At 42.8% G+C, this 15,512-nt stretch overlaps 1 protein-coding gene across 10 annotated transcripts in view; it reads right to left on the bottom strand.

The window, feature by feature from the left end:
- NTRK2 (neurotrophic receptor tyrosine kinase 2) overlaps positions 1-15,512 on the bottom strand; it is a 322,822-nt gene that overhangs the window by 2,498 nt on the left and 304,812 nt on the right. The window lies entirely within an intron of this gene.

The following is a 15,512-nucleotide window of genomic DNA, read 5'->3' as shown; positions in this document are numbered from 1 at the left end:
GTGAACAGGGCACTCCTAAACAAAGCTACATGCTTCTAAATCTAGTAGATCCCAGGTTCAATCCCTGGCATCTCCAGTTAAAGGATCAGGTAGTAGGTGATGTGAAAGACTCGTATCTGAGATCCTGGAGAGCTGCTGTCTGTCTGAGTAGACAATACTGACTTTGATGGACCAAAGGTCTGATTCAGAATAAGGCAGCTTTTTGTGTTCACAGAGGATGGACCAAATAATATGTTTAAGCAATTTGTTGACTTACAGAACAAAGTTTGAGTTCAATGGCACCTTTAAGACCAACAAAATAAGCTTTGGTGTACATGAATAAAACTTTGTTGATCTTAAAGTTGCCACTGGATTCAAACTTTATTCTGCTGCTTCAGACCAACATGGCTACCCACCTACATCTACCTTGTTGACTTACAGACTACCTGTTTCTTTCTGAATAGAATACATGGACATGGCAACAAGCAGCAGATATGAGGCACTACTGCACAAGTTTTACTCAACAGGGATATCAAAATAAAGACATCTACATCTTACATACAAATACAAAAACATTTGTTATTTTTCTCTTTAGTTTTATTCATGTTTGCTTTATTTAAATTGGTCATGGCAAAATATAGCAACAACCAGAATAGGGTTGCCAATCCCTAGGTGGGGGCAGGGGATCCCCCGGTTTGGAGACCCTCCCCCCGCTTCAGGGTCGTCAGAAAGCGGGGGGAGGGGAGGGAAATGTCTGCTGGGAACTCTGTTGTTCCCTATGGAGATTTATTCCCATAGAAAATCATGGAGAATTGATCCACGGGTATCTGGGGCTCTGGGGGGGCTGTTTTTTGAGGTAAATGCACCAAATTTTCAGTACAGCATCTAGTGCCTCTCCCCAAAATATCCCCCAAGTTTCAAAACGATTGGACCAGGGGGTCCAATTCTATGAGCCCCAAAAGAAGGTGCCCCTATCCTTCATTATTTCCTATGGAAGGAAGGCATTGAAAAGGTGTGCCGTCCCTTTAAATGTGATGGCCAGCATTCCCTTTGGAGTTCCATTATGCTTGTCACAGCCTTGATCTTGGCTCCACCCCTAATGTCTCCTGGCTCCACCCCCAAAGTCTCCTGGCTCCACCCCCAAAGTCTCCAGATATTTCTTGATTTGGACATGGCAACCCTAAACCAGAAGCCTGTCACCAAAGAATTGTGCAATTAGTTCAAATGAACAAATGAAATACCCAGACTTACACTCAGAGCTCCTTGGCCTCACTGGTTTTTCAGGGCTGCCAAGTCACAATGCTGAAGTTGAAGACTGCAGATTTATACCCTGCCCTTCTCTCCAAATCAGAGACTCAGAGCAGCTTACAATCTCCTATATCTTCTCCTCTCACAACAGACACCCTGTGAGGTGGGTGGGGCTGAGAGGGCTCCTGCAATAGCTATGGCTAACCCAAGGCCGTTCCAGCAATTGTAAATGGAGGAGGGGGGAATCAAACCTGGTTCTCCCAGATAAGAGTCTGCACACTTAACCACTACACCAAACTGGCTCTCATAACTGGCAGAATTCTTTTCTGGCAGTTCTACAGGATCTAGAGTCAAGACTTGAGTGACCCAGTCTCCCCAGTCATTACTTTCACACATCTGCGATCTAACAGATCAAACAGACTACTATTGTTCTGATATAGAGTTTGGAAAGCCTGCAGGACTTCCAGAGCACTTTATGTATTTATACATATCAACAATGCCAGAGATAGGATGCATAAAAACATCTCTAAAGTATTATGAACCACCAATGGCTGAGGTAAGTTTGGGAAATACAGTGTTAATAATGTATTAGTAATATGCACAAACCAGACACAAAAAAGGATTCAGTTTCTGACCTTTGCTCTAAGATGAGCTGATAAGGCAAACAGCTCCCTTCTATTGCATTTACTCAGTGGGAGAATAATCATTCATTAGAAAGTAAAACACATTAGACTCATAGAAATATGTGGCTATGCACCAGACCAAAGGGCAAGTGCCATTAAAATGTTATTAGTTATTAGAGGTTTTTAGTTCATTAAATATTAAGTAGCCTTTAAACCTATTCACCATATGGTATCTACCACTGACTTGATTCAGTGGGGTTTTATGATACAGTCTTTAAAAAATTAATGAAAACTGTGATTGTGAAATATGGTTCCATTTTTTATTATAGTTTTATTATGATTTAAGTTTTCCACTGCCATTAAAAATGTAAAAGTCTACAAAAAAAGATGCATTTCCTTTCCCTTACTAGTCTTGCTAGTTTGGTGTAGTGGTGTAGTGGTTAAGTGTGCAGACTCTTATCTGGGAGAACCGAGTTTGATTCCCCACGAGTTTGATTCCCCACTCCTCCACTTACACCTGCTAGCATGGCCTTGGGTCAGCCATAGCTCTGGCAGAGGTTGTCCTTGAAAGGGCAGCTGCTGTGAGAGCCCTCTCCAGCCCCACCCACCTCACAGGGTGTCTGTTGTGGGGGAGGAAGGTAAAGGAGATGATGAGCCGCTCTGAGACTCTTTGGAGTGGAGGGTGGGATATAAATCAAATATCTTCTTCTTCATCTTCTTCTTCTTCTAAAGAATAAAGTCTGAGTCCAGTGGCAACTTTAAGACCAACAAAGTTTTATACAAGGTATAAACTTTTATGTGCAAGCATGACCAACATAGATACCCACCTGAATCTAGACTTCCTATAGTTCCTTATGACTTCCCTGATTGCCTCACTCACAAGGGATATCAAAATAACCACTTACACAATATATTAAAAGATAAGCTGACTATTAGACACTTGTTGGTGTTTCACTCTTGTTCTGCTATGTCAGTGGTGACTTTCAACTGAATTAGGTGCATACAACATGAGCCTCCATGTACTTGGTAAACTGAATAATTTTCTACAGCTCAGTCTCTGGTTTGTTTCACATTTATTCTAAGCTCAATTCTTATAATAAGACTGATGAGAAACAATTTCCCAAAAGTCTAAAAGTTCAGATCTGCTAAAACTGGTAATACATGCATTTGGTAAATTCATGTTTTTGGTTGTATGTCTCATGCAAAAAGGGAGAGATCTTGGGGTCATGGTAGATAACTCACTGAAAATGTCGAGACAGTGTGCAACTGCAATAAAAAAGGCCAATGCTATGCTGGGAATTATTAGGAAGGGAACTGAAACAAATCAGCTGGTATCATAATGCCCCTGTGTAAATTGATGGTGCGGCCTCATTTGGAGTACTGCGTACAGTTCTGGTCACCACACCTGAAAAAAGATATAACATTGGAAAAGGTCCAGAAAAGGGCAACTAGAATGATTAAAGGGTTGGAACACTTTCCCTATGAAGAAAGGGGCTCTTTAGCTTGGAAAAATGTCGACTGAGGGGTGACATGATAGAGGTTTACAAGATTATGCATGGGCTAGAGAAGGAAGAGAAAGAAGTACTTTTATCCCTTTCTCACAATGTTTAATTGATTCGGTTTATACCTAGCCCTCCCCTCCGAGGTGGGCTCACAATACAAGAACTTGTGGACACTCAATGAAATTGCTGAGTAGTTGGGTTAGAACGGATAAAAGGAAGTACTTCTTTGCCCAAAGGGTGTTTAACACATGGAATTCACTACCACAAGAGGTGGCAGCTACAACCATAGACAGCTTCAAGAGGGGATTGGATAAACATATGGAGCAGAGGTCCATCAGTGGCTATTAGCCACAGCGTATTGATGGAACTCTGTATGGGGCAGTGATGCTCTGTATTCTTGGTGCTTGGAAGGGGGGCCACAGTGGGAGGTCTTCTAGTATCCTGGCCCCACTGGTGGACCTCCTGATGGCACCTGGTTTCTTATGGCCACTATGTGTCACAGAGTGTTGGACTGGATGGACCACTGGCCTGATCCAACATGGCTTCTTTTATATTCTTATGTTCTTAATATGCACCAGGGAGCTGATATTGTCTGTGGCTCCTCCCATTCAGGCTTGGCACTAGGGTTCTAGTGCCCCAGGCCAAATCTCACACCCCGCCCTTTCTCAGTGTTACTCAAGACAGTGTGCGACTGCAATAAAAAAGACCAACGTGACATCAACGGGCCACGGGCGCTTCACGCGACTGCTCAGCCTGCCCCTCTCCCGCTTTAAAGGGAAGTGGGAAGAGGCGCCATCCTTCTTTCTTGTGAAGAAAAAAAGGAGGCAGCCTTGTTTCTGGGTCCCTCTGAGGCGGGAAAGGATAAGGGGCGGGTGCTGGCTGCACATTCTTTCTTTGCAAATACGTGGCTCAGCATGCCCCCACCCCTTGCCTGACCCTCTCCAGCTTCAGAGGGACCTGGAAATGAGACCGCCTCCTTTTTTCTTCACAAGAAAGGACACAGCCTCTTCCCGGCTTTCTTTGAAGCAGGAAAGGAGCAGGCAAGGGGTGGGGGCATGCACAGCCGCATGTTCTCAAAGAAAGAATGTGCGGCCCATATCCACCCCTTGCCTGGCCCTACCCTGCTTCAAAGGAAGCCTAGAAGAGGCCACTTCCTTCTTTCTTGTCTCTTCCTGGCTCCTTCTGAAGCCAGAGAAGGCCAGGCAAGGGACAGCATGAGTGGGGATGGGGAGAGGGTGCCTGCCCCTGCTCCTGTGGTGAAGTGGTGCCCCAGGTGGCTGCCTACTTTGCCAACTTCCACACGCCAGCCCTGCTCCCACTGAGTGGGCAGACAATGACAAATATACAAAATGTTTGAAACAGTCCTCTGGAGAGGTTAAGCTCCAGAATAATCACGTTCCCTGAGCGGTCTACATGAAGGCTGTGCAACTAGTTGTCTCTTAATCCAAATTATTTAAGACATTAAGAATGATAAACCTTTTGCACAGGCCTTTTAGGAATGGAATGACTACATTTCAACTGCTACCAATCAAATACTGTTGTTTGGATGCATGTACAATACAGACATTAAAAAATCAAGTCCATTAAATGCTGTGGAGATAGGAAAGGAGGAGATATACAGGTTGTTACGATTTCTACAATACTCTCATCTTCTCAGTCCACTAACAGCAGCTTTGACAGTATAGAAAACCTCTATTCCTATTGCTATCCTGTTGACTGGGTGAGGTGGTTTTAATAATATTTGAAGAACTGTTTCCTACCAATCACTAATTTCTTTGAAAGCATGGCATTTAATTTTAGCCTTGATCTTTATGAACTTTCCCTTCCTCATGAGTCTGAACTGATGTAAAGGCAATTGGGTGAAATTACCAGTGCAATACCAGTTCAGAGGCCTTTGGAGAACATACAGTTTCTCTTATAGGTTAGTCATGGAGGCCAAGATACTTCAGAGAAACTTACAGACCCATAAATGAGCTATGAATTACATGATCTTTTGTACATTAAAAAAGCTGAATCAGAATAATAAATAATATTCTAACCCTTTAAAATCAGTTCATAGGATCCTCAATCACCACTTTAATTAGGGCTGCCAATCCCCAGGTGGGGGCAGGGGATCCCCCAGTATGGAGGCGCTCCTCTCGCTTCAGGGTCATCAGAAAGGGGGGGGGTCTGCTGGCCACTCCATTATTCCCTATGCAGACCGAATCCCATAGGGAATAATGGAAAATTCAACTGCGGGTATCTTGGGAGGGGGGCTTTTTTTTCAGCGAGGGGCAGCAAATTTGCAGCATAGCATCCAATGCCTCTCTCCAAAAGACCCGCCAAGTTTCAAAAAGATTGGACCAGGGGGTCCAATTCTATGAGTCCCCAAAGAAGGTGCCCCTATCCTTCATTATAGTGGAAGGAAGGCAGTTCCTTGAATCATGATGGCCAGCGCTCCCTTTGGGTTTCAATTATGCTTGTCAAAACCTTGCTCCTGGCCCCACCCCCAAAGTCTCCTGGCTCCACCCCCAAAGTCCCCAGATATGTCTTGAATTGGACTTAGCAACCCTAACTTTAATGCAGTATTTCATAGTGATGTTCTAGTATTTTCCTGCTTCCCTGTTAGTTATGTGGTAAGATCATTTTCATAAGAATATATCACTTTGAATATATACCTTCTATCTTTCAGATTGTCCAGCGTGATTTTTAGTCTTCACTACTGAAAAATGTTCAAATATCACAGTCCCCCCATGTCTGCTTATTAGAGAAAACTAAATAAATATTTTATTTTCTCAAAATAACAACTGTTTATGTAATCATTGCAATATTTTCTGGCCAGGAAAGCAGAAAGGTAAAAAGGGAATATTTAGGCTAAAGGCACACACACAGAAATACACATCCAGTGTCCCTTTATCAGTTCTCAACTCCCCGTTATAAGGCACATTCGTGTTGGTATAATAGCTACCTGTCGTTCAGCTCTGCAAGCCACTTGTTAAAAATAAGAGAATTTGTTCTCTTTCCATTCATTCCCTCTCTGCTGCTACAATGGCACAAAGCATTGCCTGCTTTTGTGGGAGCACACTTGAAAAATGGCTATGGTATTGCATACTAATTGACATACTTTAATGACTCCTCTCCCTCACTTACCCCCCTCTTCTTCCCTGAATTACCAGTTAGTAGCACATGAGGTTTGGCTGCCATGGAAACCAAGTCTCCAAATGCGCAAAACCCACTACAACATTTTGAGCATACTGCTAGCAAACTGCAAAGATGTGATAGGCTACAAGAAAGGCAAAGGGAAAGGCATTGCCTTTGTGGACAAGCTGCTAGAATTCTAACAGATTTATTATTACTAGCAGATAAAATTCTTGCCCATCTATTCCATTTACAGACCATACAGCAGCAATGAAATATTTACAACACACACACCACAGAGTTCACTACATGAAAAAAATCATCAAATCAAAAATGTACCAGTTTATTTGCTTTACATTTTTCCATCAAAGCAGAAGCGCCTTTAAAGCACAGATGTTTACAGGTGTCTGTGATAATTTAACAATTCAGATTATTTAGAATTAAGGTTTTCTTGCTATGACTAACAAATTTGGGCATTGAAAATGCCACTCTGTGGAATTGTACAATGGAGTCATTCTAATTTTTGCTTAAGGGTTACAAAGCCATAAAATCAGGATTAAGGTTGACTGGACCAGGTGGGATAGACTCAAGATTAAGGATAGACATGAATTGAACCATGAAGCAAAATTTGTCATGAATTTTGCTCTGTGGTTTGCAAACAGAAGTTAAGGATAGGCATTAACTTATAAGCAGTTTGTGGTGGTTTATGGATGGAGCAGAAAGCAGGATTTTAAAGGGAATCTGAGTCCCTTTAAACTCCTCCTTTTTGTTTCCCGCAAATGCTGCAAAAACAGCTGAGCAGTGGGGAGGCACCAAAGAATATCCAGAGACTACAACACTTTAGGAGACTATAACAGCGCGCCTCGTGGTCTCACTGGATCGGTTCTATATACAGATTATGGCTACCCCAGCCCCTCTTCAGCCTCAGTTCTTCCTTTTGAATTTTACCTCACGACTATGAAACGCAAGGGGTGGGTGTAATATGGATTTCTCACTACAAGTCTCTTCGGGGTTTTTGTTTTGCTTTTAGATGGATATAAACTCAGTTTGTAGGGGACCACAGCAGCTTTGATAGTTTTCCCAATATACTGGCACCAGAGAACTTTAAAGTGAACCACAGAAATTTATTAATGTACACACACTGTCTTCAACTGGGGAATGGGAAATATATACATGGGCTATATTGTATCTGAAGCAGTTAACAGTTTCTTCGTAGTTCAGGCTTTATAACATCTAGTTCCCTTAGGTCTCTCAGGTTTCACAGATCATACAGCTTTCACTCTCCAACACTATTCTGGGTTGGCCTCTTGGGTATAATGTGTCAAGTCCCTTAAGTCGACTGGTGTCTCTTCTCCCAGCCCTTCAGACTTCTAGACCCACATCTTTCTCTCAACCACCTCTTTAGCTCTTAATAGAAGTGTCTCTGTGTCTGTGACCTCTCAGGTCTTTTACTGTGACTCTTCTCTAGTCACACACAGCCCCGTGGCTGTCTAAACAGAGTGAACAGTGACCTTTGCTTCTCTTGAAGACTCTCCTCAGCTCCTGTCTCAGCTCCTTCTCAGACCAACTGCTCTCTTCAGCAGTCTCCCTCAGACTCTGTCTAACTGCCCTCAGCCGTTAGCTGTCCATCACCTCTGAGAGTTCCGAGCACTCTGGCCCCCACCCTCAGATCATCTGACGCAGGCTCTATGCATCCTTAGTTTTCTTGTTAACCCGTTCTTTACCGTCACAGAGACCCACAAAGAATGTATAAAAAGATCTGAATTTGGGCAAAGGTGAAGATGATCCAGGGTGAAGCTCTATCAACTACATCACCTAAGTAGTCAGTAGTCTATCCTGGTTTAGCTAACCAAGCTACAGAATTCCATAAGAACTTGTAGCTCTGTTTTTTAAGGACAGGATAGGCCTAAGTCTGTGTAAGGAGATTTTGACCCTTTCTACACCTACCTTTGCTCTGGTTTCTGAGTGCCTTTCAAATTCACCTTCTGCATCTCCTCCCGCTTTTGTCCTGGAGCTTCTTCCTGTTTCTACATCTGCTTTGGTGGACTAAGCACTCACAATGGATTCAACATCCTTTCTCCCTGCAATTTCCAAAACTCCTTTTGCTGTGGATCTTTTGCCAGCTTCTTCTTTGATCTGTGTCTCTTTTTAGAAGTAGAATGTCTCTAGCAAATCTTTGAGGTCTGCTCATTGCCCTTCCCTGTAATGTTCTGTCTCTCTTTACATCCCCTCCCCATTCTGTTTTCTGTCTGTCCTTCTCCAAAGACAAAGAGGATGTGTCCTTTTTGACAGACAAACTTTTAAAAAGACAGAGAGAGCATAAGAAGGAATCACTAAATATAAAGAATCAGGAGATTCCCTGCTCCCAAATGTGTCAGTCTTGCATGTGGGGGCCAATGTTCCCTCTAAGCTGCAGAGTCTTGTGAGCAAAAATTCTGCTTTGTGAGCTACTGGTATTAAAGGTTTGAGCTACTGGCATCAAAATTGTGAGCTACTGCATAAATTATTGTGCTCTGGGGTCATCCTTCCTGAGCTAAGACAAAAATATGTGAGCTGGAGCCTAAAAATCTGTGAGCTAGCTCACACTAACTCAGCTTAGAAGGAACACTGGTGGGGGCCTATATTTTCCCCTCCCTTCCCTTTCTTTTTGCAGAATCATGGAGGAAGGGAGCTGAAAGATGCTTGCCTTTCTCTTCAGCCAGCTAGCTCTCAGTGAGTTAAGCACTTTATTCATTACACAAGGGCTGTCAGTTCAAGCCCTGTGGCAAGCAGGTACAGGTTACAAAAAAAAGTTTACTATACTGCAAGGTGTGTGTGCATTTTCTAAGAGCATCAAAGAGAATTCTTGCTTTTGGTTTCTCTTAAAGTTACACTGTCCTATTCCCTGTTCTCATGCCCTGTCAGTAGAAAATGCCATCAACATTCAACCAGGATCCCCTTCAGCTCTCCTCTCCCTCATTATAGTTTTATTGATGTGTTTTTAAAAGGGAGGAGTCCAGTGTTCCCTCTAAGCTGAGTCAATGTGAGCCTCCAGCTCACACATTTTTGCCTTAGCTTGGGAAGGATAACCCCAGAGCACACTAATTTAAGCAGTAGCTCACAACTTTAATACCAGTAGCTCACAAAATAGAATTTTTACTCACAAGACACTGCAGTTTAGAAGGAACATTGGAGGGGTCCCTCCGGCTTCTCTTTCTTCTTCCTTGTGGTCTCCACTTTCATTGTTGCTGCTAAGGCAGCAGGAATATTTTCTGTCTCCAACTAGGCTAGTCCCTTTAAACTCCTCCTTTTTGTTCCTCACAAATGCTGCAAAAACAGCTGAGCAGTGGGGAAGCACCAAAGAATATCCAGAGACTACAAATAATGTATAAAAAGACCTGAATTTGGGCAAAGGTGAAGATGACCCTGCAGATCCCCTGCCCCAGGATGAGGTGGAAATACAGAAAGCATAATCCACAGGCAGTGATGCTCCAGGTACAAAGTACCAAGGCAATTCAACAGATGCAGAATGAAAGCAAATGATCTGAATCAAAGGCATAGTGGGGAAACTCTGAAGTAAAAACAGATGTAGAAGGGGCCTTTATTAAGAAGGTACATGGGAACCACTAAGTGTGCTGTGAGTAATAAAACACTGCATTGTATCTGATGGTCTTGTTCCTATCTCGATCGCTTCAATCACACACACACCAAATTAATGCACTTTCAATCCACTTTCAGTGCACTTTCCAGCTGATATTACTGTGTGAACTAGCAAAACCCAGTTGGAAAGTGCACTGAAAGTGGATTGAAAATGCATCATTTAGTGTGTGTGATTGTAGCCACAGTGTTCTCAAGGTAGTAAAAATTCTGTTGGGTAAGTGAAACCCAGCAGTCCTGTTATAAGAAGCAGTTGGGTTAGAAAAAGACCATGCAACAAATTGTTGTATATATTTGCTTATAAACTGACCTTGTGGATATTGAAGATCAGGAAGAAAATTGATGCTACTTAATATGTATGTGCTTCTGGACATACCCAAGCTGAAAATATACCTGAAATCAGCCATTTTGGCTCGGCTTGAATATATCTCAACAATAATAACAACAAAAACACTTGTGGAATTCCAGGAGCTACAATAAGTTATCTCCTGAAATTTCAGGAATTTTTCAGGAAGGGGAAAAGATGACAAGGTCTCTCCCCTCCCCTCAGGTCTTTAACTTTTTTAACAGAAAAAAAAGAAAAGAAGGGATGACTTCCAACAGGGTCACCAGGTCTCACGGAGCAACCCCTGGAAGAAATTGGAGGTGGGGCCTGAAGTGCTAATGTCACTTCCAGTTTTTACTGGAAGTGATGCTCTAACTGAAACCCAGAAAGACACCCCTGGAGAGATACCCAAATTATACACCCCTGGAATTTGATATTGCAATGTAACACTACAATATGAATATTACACAGCAATGCCCATCTGAACTGGGATGGTCTCTTTTCCACAGAAGAGAGGCAAAACTCAGTACACTTTAGGCCCCTAGGCAGGATGGAATGATATCAAGTCTGCTTCATAGGCTTGGCAGACATCTTGGCTGTGCTGAAAGGCTAAGGAAATGGCCATTTTCTGATCCTGGAAATGGAGAAATCCAGGCCCAGAGAGGGCCATATGGCGGACAAAGCTGTAAAAATTCCTTCACCCTTTCTTGCAACCTCTTTCAAGTCCTGTTCCCAGAACATAAAACCTGTAACAGATAAACAAATGGTCTGTAGGTATGGTCTGATATCCCTCAGAAAAGACAGCAGAAATGCAAAGGTTAAAGTGCCATCTCTAATCTGGTTTCACATTTCCACCAGGGAATCTGAGTTTTATAGAATCTCTATTTTTCTTTAATTACTGCTAAAGCCTATCAAAGTCAAACAATCTCTTGAATTTGTGATTAATGGATATCCATCCTGACATGTAGAAAGCTCTGGTGAGCTTCAAAGGAACCAGCCTCACCAATTACAGGGCCATAAGCCCATTTGGCCAATGTAATTAAGATTCCTTTTTTGGGGTTTGTGCATATGACATTCTGCTTTCTCATTGGATATTTGTGTGTATGACACCATGCTTTCTCAATGGATATCTGCATATGACACTCTGCTTTCTTACTGGACAATTGAACCTCTCAATGTGACGTAACTTACCCTAGAAAACAGGCAACCCTACCTGTCAAGAGTAGCTCCGTGCGCCTTTCCTGCCTCCCATCCTCCGTCCAGACATCCTCTCATCCTTCCTGTCTTCACCCCCCCCCCCCTCTTCTCAGGAGAAAATCAATCTTCAGAGGTCTCTGGCCTTCTCTGACCAGCCTACTCTGCAAGGACTAGGTATTGTATTATCTACCCCTCCCTCCACACACTTATTCAGCTAACATCTGTAATTCCTCTTGTATTCTTGAAAATTATTTGATTGGGATGTAACTATTTGAAAATCATTTCCTATAATAAAATCTATTAATTTAACCAAAGGATTTTCAGTGGTCTATCTCTGTAAACATTGAAAGAGATCCTGCTTTACCTCACCTCTCGCAGCTTGCCATTTTGAGCTAAGAAAAATTAATATTCCCCAATAAAAAGCTGGCTGTGATAACAGCATTTACAAAAACTCTGTAATTTTAACATAAAGTTTTTGTAAAATGCTAGAACATATATCATGTCACTTCAAGATAGATTCAGGCAGATAGCCATGTTGGTCTGAAGCAGCAGAACAAACTTTGAGTCAAGTGGCACCTTTCAGACCAACAAAGTTTTATTCATGGAATAAGCTTTCATGTGCATGCACACTTCAAGGTTTTTACTGGAAATGACATCAGTACACAGGTGCAATGCCAGCATATGCACCTCCCTCCTATCTCCTGCTGGCACCTGAAGCACTGACTGGCAATGAGCTGGAATGCTTGGTATCCTACTTACCAGGCTCTCTGCTGACTCTTCCTTCTTTTCTTGGTGGCAGTCAGTGGAGCCCAGCTGTGCCTCAACAGGTAGAGAAATGGCATTTAAATGACTGATAGCCTTCTTAATTCACAGAAAGGCACAAGAGGATTGTGCATGCTATGGATGTATACATGCACTGTGTGTAGACGGAGATCTTGATTCTCTGCTTTCCACCCTGCTCTCCACCTGTTTAGCATAATGTTTCAAAGTCCTAATATGCCTGCAAAATGTATGCCTGGGCCGAGGTCAGAGGCACATAAACTGACGAGATGGGCATGGATGAAAGCCAGATGCATATCGGATTTTATGCGGTTGTCCAAACATCAGCATCTGGCAATGGTCGTTGGCTCGTTTGTGTCCCGAACTGCTATGACTGAGACGCGGACTTTTTTAATAGTACATTAAATCTGGAATAAGAATGCTTCCAACAACTCCCACGCGTACTTTCTATGTTTGAATGCTCCATTGTAGCCGATTCGTCACAAGCGCACATCCGCTTCCCTGCAAGAGCCCACTCCAAATGATATCATTGCACCAGCAATTGTTGACTCAGCCTTCCAACCTTCCGAGGTCGGTAAAATATGTACCCAGCTTGCTGGGGGGGTGTGTGTGTAATGACCGGGGAAGGCAATGGCAAACCACCCCATAAAAGGTCTGCCATGAAAACTTTGTGAAAGCAGCGTCATGCCAGAGTCGAAAACGACTGGTGCTTGCACAGGGGACCTTTCCTAAATGGGGGGGGGGGAGGCAGATCGCCCACCTTTTCCATCTCCCTGCCAGGCAGGGAGATGGCAAAGGCAGTTTCCGGGCTTCCCACGCCCCCCTTTAAACACTCAGGTGGGGTGTTCAAATGTGAGGAAAAGTCAGATCGGCCACCTTTGTCTTCTCCCCACCAAGCGGAGATACGGCAAAGAGAGTTCCCGTGCTCCCCCCATTTAAACACCCTGGCGGGGTGTTCATTTTTTGTGACAGTCTACGTTGTTTGATGCCCATTCCGGCCTGTTCTGGCCCATTCCGGCTTTTACCCTGTCAACTTTAAATGGGGGGGGGGGGAGGAAGATGACCCACCTTTGCCGTCTCCCCGCCAGGCAGAGAGACAGCAAAGAGAACTCCTGAGTTTCCCCTCCCTGGCCAAATTGGGGAGGGGGTGTCAGATCGCCCACCTTTTCCGGCACCTTTTTTTTTTTTTTTTAAAAGCCAAGCACAATATCCCACAGTTCTGCACTTGCGCAAGTGTGGAATGCCATCTCAAAAAATGAGATCTGGTTGAGACCTCTGATCAACCAAAGACGGGACCAACGCTGCTTAGAACCTAAGGATGGAGGGATGTCTGATCAGGAAATTCGTTGTAAAAAAGCTGCGGGGTATAATAGCGACGGGTTAGGGATGGATTTAATGGTGAGTGTGACCACAGCCCTGCAGACTCTGCATATGTAATCAAGAAATGATTTTCAGGGTTCCAAACTGTGAGGAGAAAGCTTACATGCGCACATTTTATACATGCTTCATTCTTTCAAACATTGAACTGAATATGTGTAAAGAGTATGCAAGAATCTATTAGGTGCAATTTTGTTTCCCATTCCATATGAGTTGATTATACACTTTGGTAATGTAGGCATAGTCCTGCAGCAACTGTAGCAAGTCATACTTATATAGATTCAGGTGGGTAGCTTTGTTGGTCTGAAGTAACAGAACAAAGTTAGAGTCCAGTGTGCACATGAAAGCTTATACCTTGAATAAAACTTTGTTGATCTAAAAATGCCACTGGACTCAAGTTTGGTTTGAGTTAGAGTTGCCAATCCCCAATTGAGGGCAGGGGGTTTGGAGACTCTCCCCCCACTTCAGTGTTATCAGAAAGTGGGGGAAGGGGATTTGAATGTTCACAGGGCACTCCGTTACACCCTATGGAGACTTGATCTGTAGAGCTCTGGGGAGCTGTTTTTTTGAAGTAGAGGCACGAAATGGTTAGCATAGCATCTGGTGCCTCTCCTAAAAACCCACCCCAAGTTTCAAAAAAAAAAAAACTAGACAAGGGGGTCCAGTTCTATGAGCCACCAAAGAAGGTGCCCCTATCCTTCATTATTTCCTATTGAAGGAAGACATTTAAAAGGAGCACGGTTCCTTTAAATATGATTGCGAGAACTCCTTTTGGAGTTTAGTTGTGCTCCACCCCCAAAATTCCCAGATGTTTCCTGAGTCAGACCTGGCAACACTAGTTTGAGTGGTATAAGTTGATAATGTAAATTAAGGACAAAATGTGGTTCCACAGAAAATAACCATGCCACCAAGAAAGCCCATATATGTTGTACAAACTCTCTTGCAAGACTCACACAACCTTTGACTTTGGGTCTTTATTTCATGTTTTCTATTATATGATGGCTCAAACCAGTTATGTGCCAAAAACCAAAACAAAACAGATGAAGCCCACAATCAAACAGAATTCTAAATGTCTTGAACAAATGGATCATGGGAGATGAAAGTAGTAAAAATAGGATGCAGTATAACACTGGTGATTTTCAGAGATGGTAGACATTTTTCTGATCTGAAGTCAACTCTCTAAATTTACCTCCTAAAAATAGGCCACTGGTCATTCATATCACTAAAGTATCTTTGTCTTCATACATGTCAAGTGATGTGGTAGGAGCTACTTTTGACTTACAAATTCTTATGTATCTGATGGACCCATTAGACTGTTTATATTGTATAACCTGCCACAGAATTGAGAGCACCCTCTTAACAATATCACTCAAATTCTAGCTTCAAAACAATGAAGGAAAATGGAGATGGGACTACTCTAAGATTTCTGGACCTCCATTTTCTGATGTAAGTGGAAAATGTTTTTGCTACTGAATGTAAGAGTGTTTGAATTATCATTTAAATTGGCTATTTCTTACATTCATGTTGTGAAATGTTATGGCCCAAGTTCCCCAAGGATATGCACATCCTAAGTGGTACACAAATGCTTTAAAAGTTAAAAACCCATTTCTTTAGCAGATAATATAGCAACACACTAGACCTTGGAGGCAAGCAGCAATAAACAGGAGGAATTCTAGGAACAACAAGAAGCCATTTTGTTTCACATTTCAAGGTGATGGGGAATGCCTT

The sequence above is a fragment of the Heteronotia binoei genome, chromosome 4, assembly GCF_032191835.1.
Source record: "Heteronotia binoei isolate CCM8104 ecotype False Entrance Well chromosome 4, APGP_CSIRO_Hbin_v1, whole genome shotgun sequence".
NCBI classification, from domain to species: domain Eukaryota; kingdom Metazoa; phylum Chordata; class Lepidosauria; order Squamata; family Gekkonidae; genus Heteronotia; species Heteronotia binoei.
The sequence above is the reverse complement of the archived record's forward strand: the minus strand, read 5'-3'. Positions and strand labels throughout refer to the sequence as shown.